This window comes from Apis dorsata, unplaced genomic scaffold (assembly GCF_000469605.1).
Source record: "Apis dorsata unplaced genomic scaffold, Apis dorsata 1.3 scaffold_434, whole genome shotgun sequence".
Classification (NCBI taxonomy): domain Eukaryota; kingdom Metazoa; phylum Arthropoda; class Insecta; order Hymenoptera; family Apidae; genus Apis; species Apis dorsata.
Genome location: NW_006263685.1, coordinates 154,647 through 162,650, shown reverse-complemented (window position 1 = coordinate 162,650; position 8,004 = coordinate 154,647). Strand labels below are relative to the sequence as shown.

At 32.6% G+C, this 8,004-nt stretch overlaps 1 protein-coding gene and 1 long non-coding RNA gene across 2 annotated transcripts in view; one reads left to right on the top strand and one right to left on the bottom strand.

Annotated features, from left to right (window-relative positions):
* The window catches only part of LOC116186120, a 20,054-nt gene extending 15,951 nt beyond the window's left edge, over positions 1-4,103 (bottom strand). The window contains exon 1 of the long non-coding RNA XR_004151064.1: positions 4,093-4,103. This is a non-coding gene — a long non-coding RNA (uncharacterized LOC116186120). The remainder of the gene's footprint in view (positions 1-4,092) is intronic.
* Positions 1-8,004, top strand: part of LOC102674178 (venom dipeptidyl peptidase 4-like) — a 248,884-nt gene that overhangs the window by 100,643 nt on the left and 140,237 nt on the right. The gene's annotated exons all lie outside the window — the stretch shown is intronic.

The following is an 8,004-nucleotide window of genomic DNA, read 5'->3' as shown; positions in this document are numbered from 1 at the left end:
AATTCAATTTCAGGATTTCAATTTTTTCTTCTTCGATCATAGAAGTTTGTTTAGAAAAAAAAAAAAAAAAGAGAGAGAAAAATAGGAAAGAAGAAATGAATGGAACACAAATTGCAGAGTAACGAGGTTGGTTTCGTAAATAACAAGGATGGTTTGGTAAAACTGAATGCTTTTGCACAACCACGCTCCCATTTCTGCTATCGGACAAAGAAATTCTGTTTCGTAATATTTTTTGTCCGTCCACTGTGCGGAGCAGATCATCTCGATAAAAAGTGTGGCCATTCAATGGAAATTGAACTTGAGCCACGCTTTTTCGAACCACCATTAGATTTCACACCTTCCTCCTCCTCTTGTCTTTCAAACTTTTTCACATCGATATCTCTACGTTGCATACGTTTCATATAAAATTAATCCTCTCCTTTCAATACGTTACATTTTATTTCCAAGCTACTATAATATATACGGTACAATAATAGCTAATAAATATTTATTTCACTCTCCTCCTTTACCACGATCAATATTCGTTTGCGAACCATGCTTAGAATAATCCTTTGACGATTCCTTTCAAAAGTTAAACTTCCACCTAGCAATACACTCTAACGTTGTTGGACACGTTTTTCCAAACTTTTATATCAAAGAAGAAAAAGGAAATACACTTAAACGAGAATCTCAAATTTTTCTCCCTCTTTCTCTCGACAGAAAATTATTTCCAATTTGTAAATTTCGATTAAATTTGATATTTTTCCACTTACACGCGAGAATATTTCGACGAGAATCCTCCTCCTTCTATTTCCACTTAATGATTAATGATCGATACAAAATACTTGCTAATAAACCGATTAACCCTTAACAACAATATTCTCAATATATCCATCGTCTCAAATGAACAATCCCCCGTCGAAATACATATAATCATGGAATCCAATTGGAAGTGTTGCCAATCCCGTGGAACGATCGTGTTCCACGTGCACGTCACGCGATCGTCGTTACAAAACACGTGCACGTACAAGATAATCAAGGATGGAAGATTAATCCATCGCGCGATATCCCCGATATGCACGGTGATCCGGGATCGAATTCGCCACTTTTAAATACACGCGGTGGTTGATTGGCTCGCGCCAACAAACAAACACGGTGGAAAGGGAGGAGGGGAGGGGGGACGCATCCCTATCTAGACACGAAGCGGTGAACGCAATTACGCGAAAATAACCGCAGCGGTGGTTACATCTTGTGCGTTTACTAGGACAGTATTGATCTTCTGCGTGCCTCCCCCCACCCCCGCATGCTCCTCTGCGTACAATCGCTCGACGTTATTACCTCTCCGTAGAAATGTAGGGGAACTTGGTGTCTGTACATATTTTTTTTTATTTATTCGTTTGTAAAAGGAAAGGGTTGGAGAATTTTTGTAAAAGGTTCTATTGTGTATTTTATATTGGTTAGAGTATTGCATGATTAATTAGTCTTGGTGGAAATTGGGATAAGAATGTGAAACTTGTATAAATTTTGCTGAGCATTTTTGTTTCTCAAAATAATAACTTTTCAGTGGTGTACATATCGCGTGCGAGATTATTCAAATGGAAATTATTAAATATAATCTCAAATTTTTTCTTTCTCTCGAAAATTATTTCCAATTACGTCAACATTTTTAAATTTCGATTTTGATTAAATTTGATCGAGATATACACTTACATAGAATGCAAAGTAGTTATTAAAGAAAGAGAGATTCAGGATATAATTTTATTATTTTCTAATACTTCTTTTAATACTCCTTTAGAGAATACATTTTTAATTATTTTCTTAAAAAAAAGAAAATTAACCGTTCTCAAAGTTTCTGGCAACAATGTTGAAAGGAAAAAATTCAAATTAAAATATCTTGTTCCGAATCCTTGAATGTTTATTCTCCGTATCTTCCACTTTGCACCCCTCTCCTCTCGCGTGATGGAATCCATTTTTCCTTCTTTTTTTTTAATACTCGCGTCCTTTCAAACTCCCCCCTCCCCTGTAAAGGAAAAATTTCGAGAGATAACTGGCCCGATTCTATTCTCGGCCATTGTTCGAATACTTTTCGTTGTGCATCGACATCGTTTTTCGCGACGAAAAAAATTTAATCCCTCTTGTACGTATAAGGGCGTCTATCCTCGATTTAGGCGATTATTTTTTTAACCACGTTTCCCCCATCGTTTGTTCGCGTTTCAACGCGAGTAATTGGTAACGAAGGGAAGAATAGGATTTCAGGAGAGATTCTATTCCTGCTCTCGAGTCCTTTGCAAAGTCCCTTCTTTTTTCCACGATTACGTGTCCTCTTTTGGATTCATATTTCGTTTAGTGCATTAGTATTATGTGGTTATGGATTTGCATTTCAATTGTAATTTTTAACTATTGTCATAGATAATAGATTTTTATTTGTATCACTTTTGCTTCCCTTCTTACTTTTAATCCTGATCCTTCCTACTTAAAACTTTGGTGACAGATGAATGAGGCAAGTGAACTTACTTTAAGTAGAACTAGTGAGGAGAGATTAGAGGATTTCGTGTATGTATTTAGTACGTTTGTATTATTTTATTGCATATTTATTAATAAGATGAGAATGAAAAATTATGATTATAATGCATGTTTAAAAATAGTTATATATTCGAAAGCTTTTCATAAAATTCTTTTTTAAGAAATTAAGTTTAGGTGCACAATTTGTATATTTTATCTTTCTTTGTTTTACTATCTTTTGAACTAATTTCGTATATATTATGCGGATATGTTCAAGTTCATCCCAATCTCATCTCCACCAAATGTGATTTTAACTTCAGTCACATGCAATTAATGATCTCATCAAAATCTCATTTTAACATAAATGATGAATCATGAGTAATATAACTATCTCCATTATTTTGTTTATTAACAGACCTATCAAAATTATTATTATCTTATTGTTAATTGATGTAATTTCAAAGGTTTTGCAAAATGATTTTTGTTCTTATTTTTAGTGAATTTTTGCTTCAACAAATGTATGTATCAAATGTGTTCAAAAGCAAATTTGTTTTAATAAGAAAAAAATTAAACAATACAATATATTAAAATACTTTTTATAATAATCATTCTCTATCATCAGTAAGTAACTATACTTTTAAAAGGATATTTGAATATGATATAATATGATAAAACAGAGATTAATTTGGAAACTCTTAATTACTTAATTCAGAAACAAACAATCCATCAAACTGTTCTAACAGTTTGACATTCTTTTGAAAGGCTTAATTAAAACTTATGCAAGTTAAATACAATTAAAAGTAGATACAAGTGATGGAATCTATAATTTTAAGACATTTTGGGTAGAGTTAATCTTCAATGGAAACAAATTCTATGCTTCTAAGCATTAAAACTTTATGATATCATTTAAGATTTTGATAGTATTTCATGAATGCATATTTTTTCCTATACTTATCCTATTTACTTACATAAATGAAAATTACACATTCACTAAAATAATTTGAAAGGCAACGTTAGATGACTTTCTCTGTGTACACAGAACAAACTTTTATAATCCAATAAGAGAAGAATTAAATAATATACTAAGATAATAAAGTAATTAAATATATAATCCAATTTTTTCAATTTTCCTTTTTTTCAGATCATTCATTTCAAAAGAATATTAAACTAACACGACAGCATAAAAAGGAATTAAAAATTAAATTTTTATCCTTCGTTGAAAGTTAAATTATTTCAAGGGAAAAAAATTATTTCCCGTGGCAATTTTCATAGATTTTATTTTATCGATAACAAGAATTTCTCTCGTAGGGTACGAGTTAAATTACCGAGCTAATCAATTTTTCTCGCGTGGACCTTAACGCGCGTAATTTGCCCAATTTTGGCAAGCACTACTACGGCAAAAGGAATAATTGATACAGATAACAGGAAGCCTCGTGTGTCCCAGAATATTTTATGAATTGAGAGAGAGAGATACTCGATATTTCCATGCTTTTCAATCTTATTTCATTAAACACTCTCAATACGAATATCCATTCATTAATTTCTCTAAACCGCTTTTCGCTTTTCATCTATCTCGTTATATAATTGATATCAACAATAATTAGTATCTACGCAAGCAGACGTATAATACAGAAATCGAAACCTTTCCCTAAATATCCTGCATTTACCTCGAGTTATTCTACTCAAATCCAATTTAGAATTTATTTCGCTTACGCAATTCTTCTTCTTCGAAATATACATAGAGAAGCTCGAGGAAGAGTTATATTTACGTATAAATTTCACTATTTCCCACGATTCTCCTCTCTCTTTTCTTCTTTAAACGGAATAATCCTGTTATTCCTTAAAATATTTCTATTCTGTATTATTCGTTGAAATATTTATAATTTTTATTTTCTCATCAATTTTTTTTCCAAAAATCTTCGTCGATCACCTGCTGCGATTACCTCTCCTCGTAAACAATGGATGGAGGCGATATCGGGTCAGAAGGAGGAATCGAGTGGAGAATCGAGGGGAGAAAGTTTTAATCGCTTTATAAGTCGGGAGGAAAAACTTGGATAAATATAATAACCGAGACACCGCTTCGATGGGGAAACTTGTTAAACTACTGCACGTCCAACCGAGTTAGGCGTCACTGTGCGTGCAATTATTAATAATAATTATCTAACGGGTGAAAACTTGGCGGGATTGGGCGCGTCTCCCAAGGAATTTTTTAAATTATGTTCCATTTTGAAAAAAATATTTTGAAAAAAAAGTGAGTTGTCCCACGCGAAAAGTAATTGAATTTCAACTTTATGAAAACGAATGTTTGTTTCGTTTGATTTTATGATAAGTGGTTGGTGCTTCAAGTTCATGAAAATCAATGAGTAATGGGTAATTATTATATAATCGTTGCGCAATTTCAATTGATCATGATTTAATTTCGTGATTGATGACGATTCGTGTATTTTTTTTATATTTTACGAAAGTAATCATTTATTTATAATATTCTTCGTGAATAAGCACGATTTTTAAATATATTTCTCTGGAAAAATTGGCAAAGCTTCTTTTTCATGTAAATTCTTCGATTCTGTTTTTTGACAGTAAAAAAGTAGAGACTCTAGAATACTCTCTTTTGTTTATTTATCTTAAAACATGAGTGATTTCTGGCCATATTTCTTCTTTCTTTTTGTGGAAGAAATTCGTCACAAAATTGATATCAATTTGAAGGCACGAAATTTTGGAAACGTGTTGCTATTTGTAAAAAAGAACAGAACTTCTTTTTCATGGATATGATATGAAAATACGCCAGTTTTTAAGAAAAATGAGAATCACAATCACAAGATATAACTTTGATTATTTTATTAAATTATTTCATTTAATATTAGAGCAGATTAAAATTAAAATAAAATATTAAAGAATATAAAATTACCCAAAGAAAACTATAACACGAGTTTCTCAAAATGTTCTTGTTTATTGTATCACTCAATCCACTGAATGATATCTCTTCACAACGACGCATAGAGATGTCGACAATATCTAAAAAATTATTCACGCGTTAAAACAAGGGAAACAGACATGGAATATTTCCAATATTACCTATATAAATATATATATATATATTTCTTTCTAGAATCATTTCCAACTGACTTTCTATTCTATTTCTCGTCCTATGAATTGTTAATACGAAATACATCTGCCTTACAAAGATGCAGGAAGAAGGGATGATGCTTCTTCTTTTTCTCAATGCATAGCAGAAGAAAAATTTTCTTCCTCCGGTATATTTGTCTCATTCGAAGAATTCATATTCTTTTTTTTCACATGCAATCTTTATTCGACCTCTCAACGTCTTCAACGTCTTCTTCCTCCTCGAAGAAGAGCGTCGAATTCCTTTTTCTACGAATTAATCTAATTAATTATTTCAATTATTTAGAGAAAGTAGAATTTTACATTAAAGGGGGATGGAAATTTTGCATTAAACCAGCCCCCTCCCCTCGGCTTCGACAGATCTGCTCGATTAATTATTAAAAATTATGCAAACCAGTGCTTACAAAGCTTTCACAACTGCAGCGAGGATTAAAATTTCATTTCTCGAGCATCTCCCTTCTTGTTTCCTCCATCTCCCCCCCTGATATCAGCAGCAAACTTCGCGTTGCACAAGCAACGAAATTGTCGCGTGATTCTACACGAGGGATCGCGAAATCGTGAAAAGTTTCACGCTCTTAATCATCCTCCCTCCTTGTAAAATATTCCTTTTGTTCGATATTTTATTAACAAGTGGCCTGCACGTTTTAACGATGATTTCATTGTTCATGGTAGAATAATACAAATAAAAGAATCTTCCTCTCTTTGAATACCAACTGAAGATGACCATTCCTCGAGATTATTATTATTATTATTATGGGAATAATTTCTCCTTTTTTCTTGAATTTTCTTCATTCCTTTCTTTATTCGCCTCACAATTTTTAATTTTTAATTTTTACTCGAAATACGAGTATTATTGGATTCCAATTTTAATCCCAGATATTATTATTCTCTTTAATCAAATTCGATACTTTGCGAATTTATTATTGTTGAATCGATTAACAAATCAGCCAGTTTCAACCAGATGCTTCGAAGACACATATATTTCAATTTAAAATAAATTTCATATTGGAGCAGATTAAAATTCAGATAAAATATTAAAGAATATAAAATTACCTAAAGAAAATAATGTAACAATTTGAGTCTAGTTCTTTGTGCGCGATAAATAAAGCATTACAGAAATTGGTTATCACCGATTATTAAATAGATAATATTATTATTAATTAATACGATGAGAGCAATAGTTTGTAGATATACGTGTCTTCTATCTGGTTGAAACTGGATTTTTTGAATTTGATTAAAGAGAATAATAATAATTGGGATTAAAAGACTTCCCCTCGCGAAGAATCGAAATTGTAGAATGGGCAGAAACAAAAAAAAAAGAGAGAAGAAGTTTGGAAACTGTGTCGAAACGAAACCGACTGAATTACAGAGAATTGCGAAACTGTGAGTCATCGAGTGGCCGCAGTTTGCCAAACGATGAAACGAGGATCAAAATTACAAGTTGAAAATCATGGTGATATTAATTTCTCTTCGAATCAATTAAATTTAAGAACGTCGATTGTTCGAATTAATTGAAAGAATTATCATGAAATAATGAGACAAACAATTTTCAAATATATTATATATATCTCATAAGAGAAATGCATCAAATGAATTAATCGTTTTTAGCATCTAAATAATATTCAAAGATTTATAAAAGTTTATTCTAAATTCAAATTAGACAAATTCGAATTAAAGTTTCGAACGCGTTCTTACAAATGCTTTCAAAGATTCGAGTTTTTTACCGTATAATTTTTATATACAGTGTGACAAAAAAAATACGTTTCTCACAAGAGATGTCCTCAATTCTCTCTCAATTCTCTCTCAAAAGTAACTAAAATTGCAATTTTCCCCCCAAAGATAAACGAACAACTAACCAATAAAATCCCAAGACAAAATTTCCCCGCCAAAAAAGTGGCGTACACATGTATCCGAGTGAATTGCATTCGATTACAAACGTTGGAGAATTCACAAATAGCTTCGGGACGAGGGTAATAGAATTTGCAATTTATCAAGACAGGATGCGACTCCTAAATTGAATCGTGCAAGTCGAAGCCGCAGGGGTGGCAAGTTTGCCCCGTAAAATTGAAGTTTCCTGTTGGTGGTGGGTGTAAGAGAGGGAGGAGAGGGAGGAGGAGGAGGAGGAAGGGAGGGGAGGGCGAGAGATTAATTACAAAATCGAAGTAGCCCTGTAGCGAAACGTGACAGGGTGTGTATGGCTCGTCTCTGTGACGTTGATGTCAAAACTAGGGGAATTCCTACGGAGTTCTCGATAGAAACCGCAAATTCGATGTCGCGGCGACACCTCGAAATTCGTGGATCGAGCCGGAGAATCGAGTATGCGTGGCATTTCTCTGAATGGAAAAAGAATTAACGAGAGAGAGAAGAAGAAGAAGAAGATGAAGAAGAAGAAGAGGAAGA